This window comes from Ictidomys tridecemlineatus, unplaced genomic scaffold (genome assembly GCF_052094955.1).
Source record: "Ictidomys tridecemlineatus isolate mIctTri1 unplaced genomic scaffold, mIctTri1.hap1 Scaffold_609, whole genome shotgun sequence".
NCBI classification, from domain to species: domain Eukaryota; kingdom Metazoa; phylum Chordata; class Mammalia; order Rodentia; family Sciuridae; genus Ictidomys; species Ictidomys tridecemlineatus.
This window is the reverse complement of record NW_027524166.1, coordinates 90,394-107,117: the sequence shown is the minus strand read 5'-3', so window position 1 is coordinate 107,117 and position 16,724 is coordinate 90,394. Positions and strand designations below refer to the sequence as shown.

The 16,724-nt window shown below is 39.8% G+C and overlaps 1 pseudogene; it reads right to left on the bottom strand.

The window, feature by feature from the left end:
- LOC144374186 (cadherin-19-like) overlaps nt 1–9,381 on the bottom strand; it is a 32,223-nt pseudogene extending 22,842 nt beyond the window's left edge.
- Between the last annotated feature and the right edge of the window lie 7,343 nt (nt 9,382–16,724).

Sequence of the window (16,724 nt, the reverse complement as noted above, 5' to 3'; positions counted from 1 at the left end):
GTTAGTGATTTTATACAGTGCCTCTCAAATGTCGGTGTCTGTCTGAGGCTTTCTCATGATCAGATAAAATGAGCCTGAAAGTTACAGAGGTATCAATCTTGTCTTAGTAATTGTAATATTAGCTGTGACTCTTGATCAAAGTATCTGCCAGGTTTCTTCACTGTAAAACTACTATGTTTTTGTAATTATTAAAGATCTCAGGAAGATATTCTGAAAACATTTGGCTTCTTTTTATATATTAACCTACTGATTTCAGTATCCATGTACAAATAATGACCACAATATTACCACTTTATTTTGCTAATGTTGATATCTATTTCTTTGATTATACATTTATTAATTAAAATTATTTTACAAGTGATTAAAAATGTGCTTCTTTATTTATCTTCATTAGTATCTATTCATAAGAATTGTTTCCAATGATTCAAACCAAAACTCATCATACAAACCAAATATTTTAATTCATTTTTTGTTCAAATACTCAGTTTTGGACATTAGGTATTAATTACAGCATGGTTCCTTGGCCGTTTCAACACACTCCTATTCTTCCATTCTTTTATGGCTTCTTCCTTACATTTTTAGAACCACAATGTTCTCCCTGTAATAACTGTGGATTCAACCAGTTCTCCAGTCAGTTTCATTTCTTTTGATTGAAGAAGAGTATTTTAAGCAAGATGTAGGTGCAACAGTCTCCATTACTTCTTGTGATTCTTTTATTTTAAGCCCCCTGAGTAAATATCCAAGAGCAAATATATGTATGCATATCTGTGGTAAAAAACAAACCTACCTTTATTATCATATATATTATATATACATATATAGAGAGACAGTTATTCCTTCACATATGTGGGTTCATGTCAGTGTAGTCAACCAACTATGTATCAAATGCATTTGGAAAATGTGTATTTGTACTGAGTATGTACAAGTTTTTCATTATTTTCTAAACAACACAGATAACAACTATTTAAGTAACATTTACATTGTATAAGGTATTATAAGTAATTAAGAGATGACTTAAATAATATCAGAGAACTACTAAATGAGTGACTTATTAATGTAAAGCTGACATTCTAGACTGACTTACATTTATTTAAATGCAATGTGAGGTAAGCACTTTATCACTGAGCTACAACTCCAGCTGCCCATTCTTAAATTATTATATATGATTTATTCTGAAATGTAAGAAATAATCCTAGGTGTTAATATTTCAATGAATGAGACTTCTTGAAAATAAAATATTAAAATAAAGCAGACATAATAGAATTATTTAAAGGAATTTTAGGTTCCTTTAGAAGTATACAGCAAGTTACTTAACAGCTTGCATTTTGAGACTATACTTTTATTTAAAGTGGGAGAATAGTTACTTATAAGTTGTGAATATATTACTCTTTACTTTTGTTTTCTTTGTTCTTTTATTTTTTAGAGTGAATGTAATGATTTAACTGTAGTTCTTTCCTTATGGAAACATTTTTAAAAATAATTGATTTGATTGTACAAATTAAAGTTCCCAACAATTAATCAAGAGAAAACAATGACATTAACATACACTTCAAAACAGATGCTTCAGAATTAAATATTATTGAGTTTATATTAAACCACCAGGTTTTAAAATTAGAAAACAAAAGAATATTTTCTACCATCAGTACTCAGTCTTTGCAGTTTATTTCACATTCAAAAATATTTTTTTCAGCATGAATTCTTAACAAGTCCATATTCTAGTAACTGGGATACAACAAGGTAAAATATATAGAATGATGCTTCCCTCTGCTCATATTAGCAGGAATGAAGCATACAATAAACTGGATACTAACAAGTACTCCGGCTATGTTGTGGTGGATAGTTTTAAATTTTGATGAAGTGGAAAGAACTCACTGTTTATATGGCTCTTGGTTAAGAATTTAAATAGGGGAAGAAATATATGAAGACAGAGAAGATGAAAATCCATGTTGATTGCCTGAAGTTGGTTTTCCAGAAAGCAAAGGATAGAGTGACATAGATGAGGTCTCAGAGGTCCTTAACAGGATTGAATGGTGTCAGATCATTTAGGAATGCTAGGACCCATTAGGTGATACTAAGGGTGCTGACTTTTCATCTGTGAGATGGGAAGGCATAGAACTGATAAGATATGACATGCAAGATCATGAGAGCTGTGTTGAAATAAACTGAAGGAGGAAGATGGTGAAACTCGAGGGTTAGGTGAGAGCTTATTGCAATAACAGAGACTGATTAAGACAGCAGCATGATCCAATGTGGTTGGAAGGAGCAGGTGAGAAGCATCCAGATTGTTTTGAAAGTGAGAAATGAACAATACCTGCAAAAGATTGAGTTTTTGGTTTGAGAAAGAGAAAAGGACTTCTAAACCTTAACAGAATCTTCTCCTCTTAAAAGTTGAGTGTGTGTGTATGTGTCTTTGCTCACAGAAAATAAAAATCAGAAGGTATCAGCAAATGTATAGAACTGATCATCAACTCAGCTGAGTAGAAATTAAAATTGAACTGGATTTGGCCCAGTTCAATCTGAGTTGGATCATTAATTCTTCACACCCAGTGGTGTTTGAACTGAATAAATGAGATTTAAGCTTGAGCAATATGGAGCCTGGATTTGTTAATAATTGAGATAAGAAAATCTGTAGGAATAAGAGGAATAGCAGGCAAATGAGATCAGAAGCTGAATAAAGAGAATGTTAGCTTTTAAATGTGTATAACATGTACAAATGAAGATGCTGAGTAGGAAGCTTGATGTCTACCTGTGGAGTTCAAGAGAAAATTCAGAATGGACATGTAGACTTGGATGTTGTCAGGCCCAGCAGCAGTCTTTAAAGCCACAGGGTTAATAGCATCAAGGATTAAGGGTTTTGGGAAAATAAGTCCAATGACTTGATCCGGAAATATATCAAAGTTTAAACTATGTAGAGACTGAAAGTCTGAAGACTGGGAAAAGACCAAAAACCTAACCAATAAAAAATAAAAAGAAAAGGCATGGAGGATGTTACAATGAGCATTCAAATTGTGTCAAAAAGGAATTTTTCAGATCCATGATACTATTATGGAACCACTGCCATTCTTCATTGTTGACCAAAACATTTTTTGATACATAAATGTTTTGCTTGACAAGTCAGAAGATTTGAGAACCCTAATCCGGACAAGAATTTGCTAAGTTGAGCAGCATCGACATGATTTAGACCTGTGCATTTAGTGTGTACATGCACACTAACAAACCATTCTCCCATATACAACTAATGATTGGGAAACCTGATATGTAAAAATAGATTTAAATGTTGCTAACTTGCTGTGGTTTACTGATTATTCTACTGGAAGGAAATGAGTGAAAGTGACTTCTGTTGAGCCATCAACATAAATATGATTTCACTGGACATTGGGGCATGGGGCAAGTCAGAGAGAAAGTGAGAGAAGAAGAAGATGAAGCAATCAACAGTTTTGTTTCATTTTTCAACAGTCAATAATTAGGACATCATGCTCTGGTTGAATATGTGTGAATAGATACAAACACACATACACAATTTTACTTGCTTCTTCTTTGTTCTATGTTTAATCATAATTTCTTCTTATGAGAGTTGCTCATGCTTTCTGGAAATGTTTGTAAATGTATTTGTGTAGCTAAAACAGAGTTTCCTCAAAAAGATATTTCCTTAAAAAAAGAATTTTCATACAATCTACCTTACATTTATTACTTGAGCGATCAAAGCAAGTATCTTATTCTTGAAACAAAATTGCACAATAAAAATAGTCATTTAAATTATTATTTGGGGTATGCAGAAGAATAATCTCACAAAAGCATCCATGTTCTAATATCTCTGATTCCATAAGTTTACTACCTACAGCCGCAAAAGTGAATAAAAGTGAATAAAAGCACTTTACACCTAAGCCACAACCCCAGCCAACAAAATCAACAAAATTCATTTTTTTTTTAAATCAGAAATACCTGTTGTGGGTTCAACAGAAAAATAGGCTTGCCCTTGTCATAAGTTGTACAGGAGACCTGCATTATTGCCACTTGTAGGATCATCAGCGTCACTTGCTGTTACCTGGATGACGAATGTTCCTGAAGGAAAAGCACATATTGACAGGAAATTAAGACTTCAATATTATTAAATATGAGTTCAATTCTGCAAAGCACTTTTCATTAGCAAGGAAGATCATACTATAAAACAAGATCCTAGTTTACCTGTTTTCTCTGAATTATTGAAGTAATGTTATTTTACAGACAAGGAACATAACCCTATATAAACTAGCCCTAATTCTTCTACGCATTATAGAACTTCAGATGCAGATCCATAACATGTCAAATATTAAGCAGTTTACTATAATGTATAATCCATAATCTTTCCAAGATGTGTTATTATTGGAAATTTTTTTTAAAATACTTGAAAATGCTTTTTATCAAAAATCTTAATGTGGCCGGTACCTCAAACAATTGCAGAATGTTGACAAATATTGATAAAGATTATTGAAATGAGCTTGAAAGAATATCCAGTGGAGGCTAAGAATAATGATTAGGCCTGTTTCAGTTCTTTCCTCTGTACCTATTTTCTTTGAGGAATAAAAAGCAAAACAAAATCTAGTTGATATTAATAAAGTAAGCCTTCTTTCTAACTTCAGTATTAATCAATACAACCATGTGAAATAATTATTTGTGCATTTACTCTAAATGCTCAAGTGCAAAAATATTTGCATAAAATATTGAGCTTTGAAATCATATCTATACAAATGAAATTGAGCATTACCAATTTCATCAAAATCTACGTTTGTTGAAACACAATATGCACTCTCAAAAAGAATGATCATACAATGGTACAAAATCCAATAAGCTCTGTGATTTTCTTTAGAACTAGTATTATTAATTTCCCCATCACTAACCCTGGACCATGGCATGTGCCTGTAATCCCAGGCACTAGGGAGGCTGAGATATGAGGATCACAAATTCAAGGCCAGCCTCAGAACATTAGAGAGGCTCTAAGCAACTGAGTGAAACCTTGTCTCAAAATGAAAAATAAAACAAAAAGGGCTAGGGTGTGGTCAGTGGAGAAACACCCCTGGGTTCAATTCCCCTTAGCAAAAAAAAAAAAAAAAAAAAAAGAAAGTAAGATATAAAGAAATTTCCAACACAATCCTATTGTATAAACTGGGACACCCTAATAGGAATTGCTTCTATACTTCAAACTGGGGGTGGACCTCAGTATTATGCATTTGTCACTATTTGTATTAGTTCTTTTATTTATTTATTTTTTGTTTCTAAAAGCTTTTTATTTTATTTATTTATTTATTTATTTTATTGTTGGTCGTTTAAAACATTACACAGTTCTTAATACATCATCTTTCACAGTTTGATTCAAGTGGGTTATGAACTCCCAACTTTACCCCGTAAACAGATTGCTGTTTCACATCAGTTACCCTAGAAAGGCAATATGTCAATCAATGGAAGGGTAACTGATGTATTAGTTCTTTTAATATTATCTACAACATTTATTTTAGTATCAAATAGCATATTTTACCAAAGAATCCCTTCTTGTTACATAATTTTAATTAGGCAACACTTTCACAGGGTTGAAATAAAACTAGAATAATAAAATACATGAAAAGAAAAATTTACCTACCCCTTCCAATGCTTAATTATTCCAACCACTTAACGTGTAGACACTTGTTAATTTCATATATTTTTAAGACATGCCTATACAATAATTTTGATGATTTGTTCAAATAAAATGATTCATGATTCAGAAGGAGCATTACTTTAACCAAACAGAGTTAGATTGATTGTTTCATTTACCCTTCTAAGTACACATTGAGTTAAGGAGTTAGATTCTGTTTCCAGCCCTGCTCTTTAATATCTCATTTTATTTTGAAGCTTTCTTTACTTCTAACTGAAACTTACCTCTTGAGCATCTCAATATGTCATTCCCTTGCCCTCTACAAAATGGAAAACCTAGTGTACTGTTGAGAGAGAGAGAGAGAGAGAGAGAGAGAGAGAGAGAGAGAGAGAGAGAGAGAAGAAATAAAACAGAGGGATCTCATGAAATTAGAAGAAAGACCAAAAAGTTGAGGAAGGAGATTGAGAGGAAGGGGGGAGGGGAAAGTATAGGGAAGTACTGAGGAATTAAATTTAACAAATTGTCTTATATGAATTATGAATATACCACAATAAATCTCACTTAAATATATAGTTATAAGGCACTAATTTAAAAATAATAATAACAATGATAATAATGCTATAAGGGAGATCAACAGAGTAGAAACAAGCATATCTTGGTGATGGAAGAGGAGAAGAAAAGGGAAGATATGGGGGAATGAGAGATGCATGTGTGAAGAGGGAATAATTAAATTTACTATTATCTATAATTATAAAGCACCAACAAAAATAAAAAAGGTCATCAATAATACATAAACATCAAAAGATTTCAGAAATATAAAATCACTTGATAACATTTTATACATTCCTATTTTGCATATAGTTAAGAATCAATTCTTCAGTCCACACGAGAATGAGAACAATCAGTAGGAGACTAACAACATGTCTTTCAATATAAAATATCCATGGTCTCCTAATCCCTTCTTTCTCATATTATCAGTTACATGCACATTAATTAAGCTAGTTCGTGTTTGTATTAGTTCTTTTAATTGGACTCTACCAGACCAAAGATTCTCTTAATCTTAAATCTTAGATGTGGATGGGACAAATAAATGATTAATTTCAACACTAATTTGTATAAGAATGCATGACATCCTTCCTTTCTTGGTCAGTAATATTAGAGATGCTTCAAGCTTGAGTCTTGAAGACCTCCTTCTACTTTAGGACATCATCCTCTGATTGTATTTATATAGTTGATGAAAACTTAAAAATTGAAATTGGCCAGATCCTTGAATCTTATCAGGAGGAATAAACAGAGAGTAGAAAAACCTTTACTTGGTTATCAAGGAGTCTAAACGTCAGTTTGCATCCCTCAGTGGAGTTAGTATTGTTTGGTCAGAGATTCTTGAGCTTTTAGGAAATAGGGAGAGCTAAATGACTAGACCCTACCAGCCCAAAGATTATCTTAAATCAATGTGTATCTAACCTGTTTCATTAGAAAAGTATGATTAGATGACTGTAGCCTCAGAATCACATTTAAATAAGACTAACTTATCAATTGTCTTACTTGTTCCAATAATAAACATAAAATATAATTGTATAATAATTTTGGTTTCTATTTTTACAATGATTACTAGTTTCAGTTGGCTGTATTACTCTTCAGAGACACTTTTTTTACAATTGAAATTGAAAATATTGGTTATGTCTTTGTAGCTAGCTTCTGAATCATTATAACTATGTCATAAAAAGTCCTTGTGAATTTAAGTTTAGCTTGATATTTGGCTATACCTATTCAAACAGGCACTCTATTTGTAGAAACTTTTTGTTAAGTAGGTGACACAGGATATCAACCTGCACTGAGTGCTTCAATTAAAAGGCATGGTTTTTAGAAGTCTTTGGAAATTGCCTTTACTAATTAGTTCTGACACAGAAAATTATAATAATAGTATACACACATACTAATAATTGTTATGTATGTGGAGCTGCACTTAAATTACATTTTGTGGCAATATTAATAAATACTAACCTATATAAAGTTATGTAAATATTTTTGAAGATTGAATTCATGATAGCATCAATAACAGAATTTCTCAGCACATAAGACTTATTCTGCCATCACTGAGAACGATCTTGTGTAAGGAAAGTGTAGCTCTGTCACTGTTGATTATGTGCATTTTATTATCAACCAAGAGTTTCACAGAAGATTGAACAAGTCTCCTACAAATACTAACTTTAACATTACAAGAAAGCTTTATTGAATGGTATTGTCACATATCACATAGAATGCTTTAATCTCTGGTGATTATGGGAGGAATCCAAATACAAAAGTATAAAGGAGAAGTAATTTTTTTTAATATGAGAGTAATTTGCTATCATGTACGTAATAAGGAAGTCAGCAACCTGTGGCAAGAGCATTTCATAATTAAAGCTTGCATTTATTACAGAATCCTAAATTAAACACATGTGGTAAAGTTTTTTATTTTACTATTTGCTGAATTCAAACTGCATATTTCAAAATAACTCATTTGTTTTAGTATGTAATATCTTGGTGTGAAATTCTATGTTATAAAGGTTAACAGACTTCTTTTAGAATGAAAATATAAATTTTCCAATAGGAAAGCTATTTTAACTTGCAGTTTTAACATGAGTACACTTGAATTAATCTCAGATAAATTTTTTGAGGTGTTTATTTGTGTAAAGAAGCATAGATTAAAGAAAGATTTTTTTTATTGTTGGTCGTTCAAAACATTACACAGTTCTTAATACATCATTTTTCACAGTTTGATTCATAAAGAAAGATTTTTACCTGTACTCTAAGTCTGTGATTTTAGTAACAATCAAATAGATATAAGGTGAATTAGAGAATTTATTGGTCAAATTCAGGATGAAAATATTAGTTTCCTTGGTTCTCCTGTTTCCACCTTTCAATGGAGACCTGATTTTATCAGTGTGAAGACTATTATTTATTCACAAGTCCTGACTGACCTATCCTCAGTGGATTTATATTTGAGAAGCAATTACTTTACAACCTAGAACCTCCAAATGAAATTCTGAAAAGAGACAGTATTTTCCTACTCGTTACCATAACTGTGCAAAGTATTCCTCAATTATTTCTGTTTTTCTGTCCATAACTATCTGGAAACTAGGTCATTTTTATTATTTTTGTGTTTTATTTTTGACACCTCGACTTTTTATAATCTGAGATAGTATAATTCAAGTCAAACAAATTAGACTGTTTAAGAAAGCAAAACATTTAGAAAGAATAGTAAAAACAATTTATCCAAGTCTAATTTATTTTCAGCTCATGTGTCTGAAGGCATAAGATTCTTTTTTTTTAAAAAAAAAGAGAGAGTGAGAGAGGGGAGAGAGAGAGAGAGAGAGAGAGAGAGAGAGAGAGAGAGAGAGAGAGAGAGAGAATTTTTAATATTTATTTTTTTAGTTCTCGGCGGACACATCTTTGTTGGTATGTGGTGCTGAGGATCGAACCCAGGCCACACGCATGCCAGGCATGGCGCGCTACCGCTTGAGCCACATCCCCAGCCCCCGGCATAAGATTCTTAAAATCTAATTTTCAAATGTGGTAAATTTCAACAAATAACATTTTTTTCCTGAGAAGGAATTGAAATAAATTTACATGCATTTTACATTAATTGAATTTAAATGTTTTCATGGAAAGGGCTGTAGGGTTCTGGGGCTGCAGGAGTACACACCAGGGGCTCTCCAGCCGCTGCAGGGGAGGGCGATCTCTGTCGTTTTGGGTCTGAAGGACGAGCAGGGCTCCAGTGGGAAGCCCATGTGCAGCAGGAGGGCTGTGTGAGACAGTAGCTGTGCTGGGGGGGGGGGACGTCGTGAGCTGAGGATTTGCAGGGGCCAGTGTAGCCCAACAGTAAGGCAAGGTAGGGGCCTCTTGTGATATGGAATGGCTTGGGCACATGGCTGGAACCAGATTATAGAAGGATTTATCAAATGAAAGGCATTCGCTATTTATCCTAAGAGGGATAATAAGCCACCTTCAATGTGGTACCACCCCTGGCACCACATTTCTAAATACAAATTTAGAAAACAACCGTGTATGCCCTGTAAGGAACAGAGTGCTTTGGGAGGTGACTGGTGCAGCACAGGTGTCCTAACACATCTTCTGGGTGGCCAGGGCAGGAAGGGCCTGCCAGCTGACGATGAGGCCAGGTTGAGAGCAGGCCTGGGCTGAAGACAGGACGAGTTCTGCATGTCCACTGTGGTCCCTGGAGAAGCCACCCTCTGGGCTACATTTAGAGCCAAATGGTCAATGCACAGTGCCTGGGTCTTGCTCTCTAGTTTCTCAGAATGCCTCACCACCAATAGTGGCTTTTAAGAATATTTTGACTAAATTATTTAACAAGGAAAAAGAGTTCTACTAGTTCCAGAAAATTCAAGCCTTGAACACTGGGAGCAAGAGCTGGCTGGAAATCCAGCACAGGCTTGCATCAGGCACTTCCCTGGCTCATTCCCTGAATAGCACTGGACTCCTGAGGCCCTGGGAAGGCTGCACGGATGACTGACAGGAGGGCTCCTGGAGACTGTGCCTTGCAAAGCCCATCCCCAACACCAGGAGGATGGGGTACCAGGCCCCTGAGCACAGCCCAGCGTGCCTCTCATGCCTCCTGGAGCTCCATGCTCAGGATATGGGATGTGCCAGCATTCCTTGGCACCAGGACCAGGTGCTGCCACCTTCCATGTGCACCACCTTTTCCAGAGTGCAGCAGGAAAGGCCTGTCACAGGACCACCAAGTGCTGATTCAGAAGACATCCTGAGGAGCCAGCTCTCTCACGACCCTCGGGTCCCCATGGAGAAAATGCCACTGCAGTTGGGTACAGAAGTCCCACCCAGGCTAAGGCCACTGGGGCCCAGGCCTGGGCACCATCCCCGTGAGCTGCCCATTTGCGCCTCTCCATCTGGCCCTGGGTCGGCAGCATGGTGCTCACCATTCTGCTCGGCAGCTTCTTGGAACAAACGTGTGTTATGTGTTCATCATGCAGAGGGGACACTGCATGGTGGGAAACCTGACGTGTGTGTGCCCACCTCTGTGTGTGTCTGGCGTGTGTGTCTGTATCTGCGTGCGTGTGTTTCCATGCAGGTCTCTGTGTGTGTCTGTGAGGGGAAAACAGGATCCTTTGCAGACCAGGGGCAGCCGCACCACCTGGCCTGTGCGCTGGACGTGGCCACGTGGACAGTTGTCCCCAGCTGTGGTTTCTTGAAGACCCCCATCTGGCTCCATAGGGATGTTTTTCTGTGTCACACCTCACACTCCAGGGCAGGGCAGCCACTGAGAGGAAGAGCAGGAGGCCTCAGGTCCAGAGGTGGAGGGCTGGTTTCCGTGTCTCCTGGGCTCCTCTCACAGGAGACTCCGAGAAGTGGCCTCAGGAAGCCGACTTTGCATTCTGGCTTTGAGAGCCTTTTTTCCTGCTTTGTTTCTGAGCCTAAAACGTGGCCACCAGAACCCATCCTGGGAGTCCCAGGAGACAAATGCTGTTCTAGAAGTTTCAAACTGTGGACTTGTGAGTTTGGGTATGTGAGTTAGAAAGAGAAAAGGAAATGAGCGTCAGCAACACTTATTTTCTGATACTGGAAGTGCCCTCTGGGACTTGGAGTCCCGCTGCAGAAAGTGCGGCCTTGGCCAAGGAGGGTGTGGCCTTCACCTGGGCACAGTCAGGAGAACCCAGGCATAGCCAGAGCTCCCACAGGAGGGGCATGGCGTGTCCGGCTGGGCTCACCAAGGCACCTTCCTGCATCCTCCAGGGCATCAGCGTCACTAATGTGCCTTTGCAAAAGGAGAAGGGCTCTCAATAAGCCAAAAGCACTTCCTGCTAGAGGTTCCCTCCTCCCCTACACAATCCTCTGTTAGGAACAAGCATGATGGACTTTGCCCTCACCTTGACCTTCCTTGGCAGATCACAGGAAGAAAGCTAGCCTTCCTCACTGGGCTCGCAGCTTCCAATGCAAAGAATCCGGACTGGGGCTGAGGCTCGACTCACCCCATTTAGAGTTGAGTGGAGCCCTCCTTTTTGAACTTAATTTTATATCACACCCTGTCCTCAGAACACCAAGTCTGTTTCTGCCCCAGGGCCTTTGCACTTGCTACTTCTGCCATCTGGGCCTCTTTCTATTCATTTTTGTGTGGATGGCTCCACTGTTTTCTTGACGCTAGAGTCTCAACTGAAATGTTCCTCTGCAATAAGCTTTTCTCAACCGTTTTATCACTCTCACATCCTCCTACACACAGTTGCTCAAGCACACAGATGTGCTCCCTCGGGGTTGTCTCCTGTTGTAGCCACTAGCTGCATGCAGCTGTTGAGGCCTTGAAGCATGCCTCTTTTGGAGAACTGAGTTTTTAAAAATGTTGGTTTAAGTTAAATAGCCACACGTGGCAAGTAGTTATAGGGAGGCTGGTGGAGCCACAGGAGACAGACCTGCTTCATCACCCTTGTTGCTAATGAAATCACCTTGCTCACATGTTCTGTCTGTTTCTCATCCACCTCTCCACACCAGGAACCTTTTTTATTAACGTCGTACTTCAGCCTCAGCACAGCACTGCAAGTCCTCAAAGATTTCTTGTTATTTTTGAAATGAGGAATTGTGGGGCTGGGGTTGTGGCTCAGCAGTCGAGCGCTCACCTAGCATATGTAAGGTGTGAGGTTCTATCCTCAGCACCACATAAAAATAAATAAAAAAAGATATTGTGTCCAACTACAACATCTCTATATATAATTTTTTAAATGAGGAAATGCCAGTTAGGAGTAGTTGGCTTTTTTAAATTTTTTTTGAGATGATCCCAAATTCTTGGCTTCTGTTTATTTTTGTAAAAAAAGGGAAAAAACAACCGACCGTGACAGTCAAACTCTGGCACATTTTGTGACATAAAATACTGGCAGGTTGTCTACTTACATAATGGGTTTTCTGAAACTCAGCCTGACATTCTGTGGTCTTCCTACTAAGCCCTATCTCCTTGTTGTCTATTTGTCTTCCCCTTATGTTGGCAAGGGTCTGGGATCGGCCCCTCCCAGTTTTAATATAGCCGTTAATTTGGCAATGTGATCCTGATTCTCAGTCCCTCCTGTGGTTTATGACACTGGCCAAATCTTAAAGAATGTGGAAGCTCAGGGCTCAGATACAAGATATTTGTTATCTTTAGACAAAGGATTTTTGGTCAAATTAAAGTCGAATCCTTGGCTATTTTGAGAGAACAAAAAGCTATAACTTTGTTATAGCATGAAATTACCCCCAAAGCTTTGTTGTGATTGATTTTTTGTTTTCATTATTCTCATAATAGCTCTCAAAAAAACATAAAAATGTAAAATTCCTTCTCTGTAAGATCTTCTTTCGGTTCAAATGTTAGAAGGCTCTGCCCATTTATTTATTTTTTTAATAAGGTAACTTTACATTATTTTATCTGCTCCAGAAATCAAGATGGTGTGTGTGCACGGGTGTGCATGTATGTGAGTGTGTGTGAATTTGCTGATGAGAGTAAAGATGAAATCATGCTAAAGAAACAACGAAGAAGACAATTCCCTCCCCACTCACCTGATTTCCCTGCTCACACCAAACCTGTCCTCCTTGTGCACCCTGTTTGTGCCAGGTACGCACCGTTCTGTGCATTACTCAGTGCTCTAAGGAATCAACACAGCTTAATTATTTTTTCCTGATGGCTACAGTCTATCACGTTGCCACACCGACTTGAATTCAGCTTGTCCCCTTCCATTGAACATTTACCTGGTGGCCAGTGGGCTTTTATTAGAAATAACACTGCAGCAAATATTTTCCTCCAAACAGCACCACTCAGATAGGACCAGGAGTCATAGCAACATGGAACAAAGTGCCCCAGGCCTCCGTGGTTTTGTTGAATTTTGTGGCGCTACTTTCTGAAGGGCTACGATACCACCAGGTGGGGGATGGCTGCACTGATTTGTCTCCACCGTTCTTCTCTTTCATTTCTGAGTTTGGGATAATTTGACTTTAGCATTGATCATAGCAGTGGCAACTATAGCCCCAGCTAGTGCAGTTGTGAAGTCTTCTGTCCCAGGCCTTACATGAGGTGCTTAGACATATTGTTATGGTGGTTGACCCTGGACCTGGAGGTGGTCTCGCAAGGTCAAACTGGAATCCCCGGATTAACATTTGCTGGCTTCTGAAACCTACCCAAAAGTGGCTGTGGGGTCGCTGTGAGGACTGAGTGAGTGACTAGGGCCACCTGCCCACAGCTGCTTGTTATGACTCTAATGGTGTTTCTGTTGGCCCATTTGATGGATGAGGAAACTGACAGCTGAGGGTGTTGCTCAAGGTCACAGAGGGCACCCTCTTGTGCTGGGATCCAAAATGCAGACCCTTTCCCCAGAGTTCTGACTGCAAATGCCTTTTTTTTGTCACTGAAACACTGCTTCCTGACACCTTTGCCGGGAACAGCACTCATCCAAGAAGGGTGGCTGTTCTTGCCAAAAGCAGCAAAGGCAGAACTGAGCACAGAAGATGGAAACAAGAAGTCCCCGTGGTTCTCAGGGGGTGCCATGGCGTAATTCCTTGCTTCTAACCCAGTGCAGCTGGGTCTGGGTGCTGCCTTCCTGGGGATCCGAAGGCGGCTCTCTGTGGAAGTGCCTCATGGGCCTGGGGAATCCCAGGACCTGGTGAAAGCCCGCTGGGCAGGAATCTCGAGGTCCCACTCAGGGCCCTGCAGATCCTGGCTTTCTGGCATGAGCCATGTCTTCGAAAACACTGCCTGGCATGCATTTCTCCTGAACGTCAGCGTAAACACTCAAGCTCATCCCTTAATGTGCTCCGTTCGTAAATGCTTAGTCAAATACTTTTATTAGCATAACATTCCTTTTAAGAATGATGTTGGAAAAACAAAAACAATGTAAGCACATTTTCTCATCTAGGGCTGATTGTGAGTTTTTTTTTTTTTTAACACTCTTCGAATATTTGATGAATTAATTGTAATTTCCCAGGGGACTCTAACATGAGCTGATCTCTGCCTTCTGTGCTGAGATGTTTGGTTTCTATTCCACTCCCAGTGCCTGTCCATTGAGACCAAAGTTTGAATATGGCCACTGGCTCATAATCTTGCAGACATAGCCTACTTTCTCTGGGAAACCAGATTTCAGTCTTCATAATGAGTTAAGGCCTTATTTCTCCCCCTTTCTCTTTGCCCAACAGCTATTAGTGGAGACGACTGATGTCAATGGCAAAACCCTGGAAGGGCCCGTGCCTCTGGAAATCATCGTGATCAATCAGAATGACAACAGGCCAACCTTCCGGGAAGGCCTCTACATCAGCCACGTCATGGAGGGGTCGCCCACAGGTACGTAGGGCTGCCTTGTGTCAGCATGGTAGCTTGGACAGTGGCACTCTGTGGAATTCGGGGACTCCAGACACTGTTGTCCTGCTGTCCTAACTCGGGGGCATGCACCAGCATTGACACAGCACTTCCCTGGGTGGAAGGTGGCCCAAAATGATGAGGCTCTGAGCTATAAAGTGTCTTCCCTTGTCCCTGCAGGGGTCCTCTGGGATGACCACCTCCAAGTCTCTGATTCTCAGCTGGTGTTGAGCACGTGTGATATCTGGCCACCTGTGTCAGGGCGGGTAGGGCTGAGCGCTGTGATATGGTGAGGTCTAGAGAACTGTTATTTCTTTTCATTGTCACCTTTTAATGAGAACAATATGGTGAAGCAGGTAGGACTCCTTTCTCTCTCCTTAGAGATATGCACAGAGGAAGCTTTGCTCAGTTAGAGGCCCAGAGGCAAGCGCGTGCCTGGTGTTATTGAGTCTCTCGGATACCAGGAAGCTCCCTGCGATCGCGTCCCCAGGTCCACCCTCCTGGGGAGGCTTTAGAAGTTAGAGCTCCCTTTCCTGGCCCAGAACATACTAATTAAAGCACCATAGGGCCAACAGCAGAAGCCACTTTCATGTCCGGTGCTAGAAGAAGGAAGGACAAAGGAGGAAAATCCTTATTAGGCTGGATTTTGATTTTAAGCTTTAAGATACACTTGAGTGAAAGGCACTTTTATTAAAAGGACCACTGTCTCTGGGTCCAAGATTATGCCCAAACCATAGGTGACAGAGTCAGGGCAGTGGGGGCCCAAGGACTGCTTGGCCGGTTTTTTCCCTCGCTGCTGAACTGATGGGATGTATCAGTGACATGTAGATGTGGAGGCTCAGGAAGCATTGCCATGGCAACCTGCCCAGACTGCCAGGTGAATAATTGTATGCAAGGTGCCTGAAACCTCCCTTGGGCTTCTGGGAGCTGGGTCTCTGGCACCTAATCAGAGCCCCCAAGGGCAGGAGATACCCTCTCCCTTCCCACTGTGCTCTGTGTGCAGCGGGTGTTTGGGGGTGTAGAGCAGAGGAGGGACAACAGCCCCCCCAGAGGCAGAGCTGCGGGGAGGGTAGATCAGATGCTGTCAGGGCAGACAGGCTGCGTGCTGCTCTTGACAGAGAGAGGGCTTCAATGATAGAGCCCCTGGAATTTGGGTTGGATGTTTACATAAATCTACTTAACAAGCTGCTGTGCAGAACAAGCTGGGAGAAGCAATGCAGACAGCTATTAAAGAGGCCAGGGTGGGAGTGGAGCCGGAGGATTCCAGGTTTCTGTCTGCAGTCCCCTGGGCCTTGTAGCTGGGGCTCTGGAATGTGCATGTGCAGGAAAGGTGTTCTCACCAAGAGTGGCAGAGGCTACATCCTGGGCGCTGTGAGCACGCACGGCTTTGTGCGTTCTGCGTAGGTGATTAGATGACAGCCAACTCCCCCCCCACCCCCCTGTCCTTCTTAAGGTTTAGGAAAGAGCATCAGATTGTTTCATATACATGTAATATTTTTGAAGAAAAATAGAATCTTTAAAGCACACTGGATTTCTTAAAGCACAGAGCTATCCGTTAGGGGTAGAGACATCTTCAGGAACATGGAAACGCAGGAGCTTTGATTTGTGACTGGTATTATCCCATAAAGCCACGCGCCGGGCTTGGGCCTCTGTGTAAAGTAGCTGCCGCTGACGATGCATAGCTTGGCCTGGTTTTCTCTCTTCAGGGTCCCTGGGTTTATCTCTAGAGGAAGCATCGGAATGGAGTGTGTCACATTCAGGTCATGAATGTGGAAATTTTATAGAAAGCTTTTG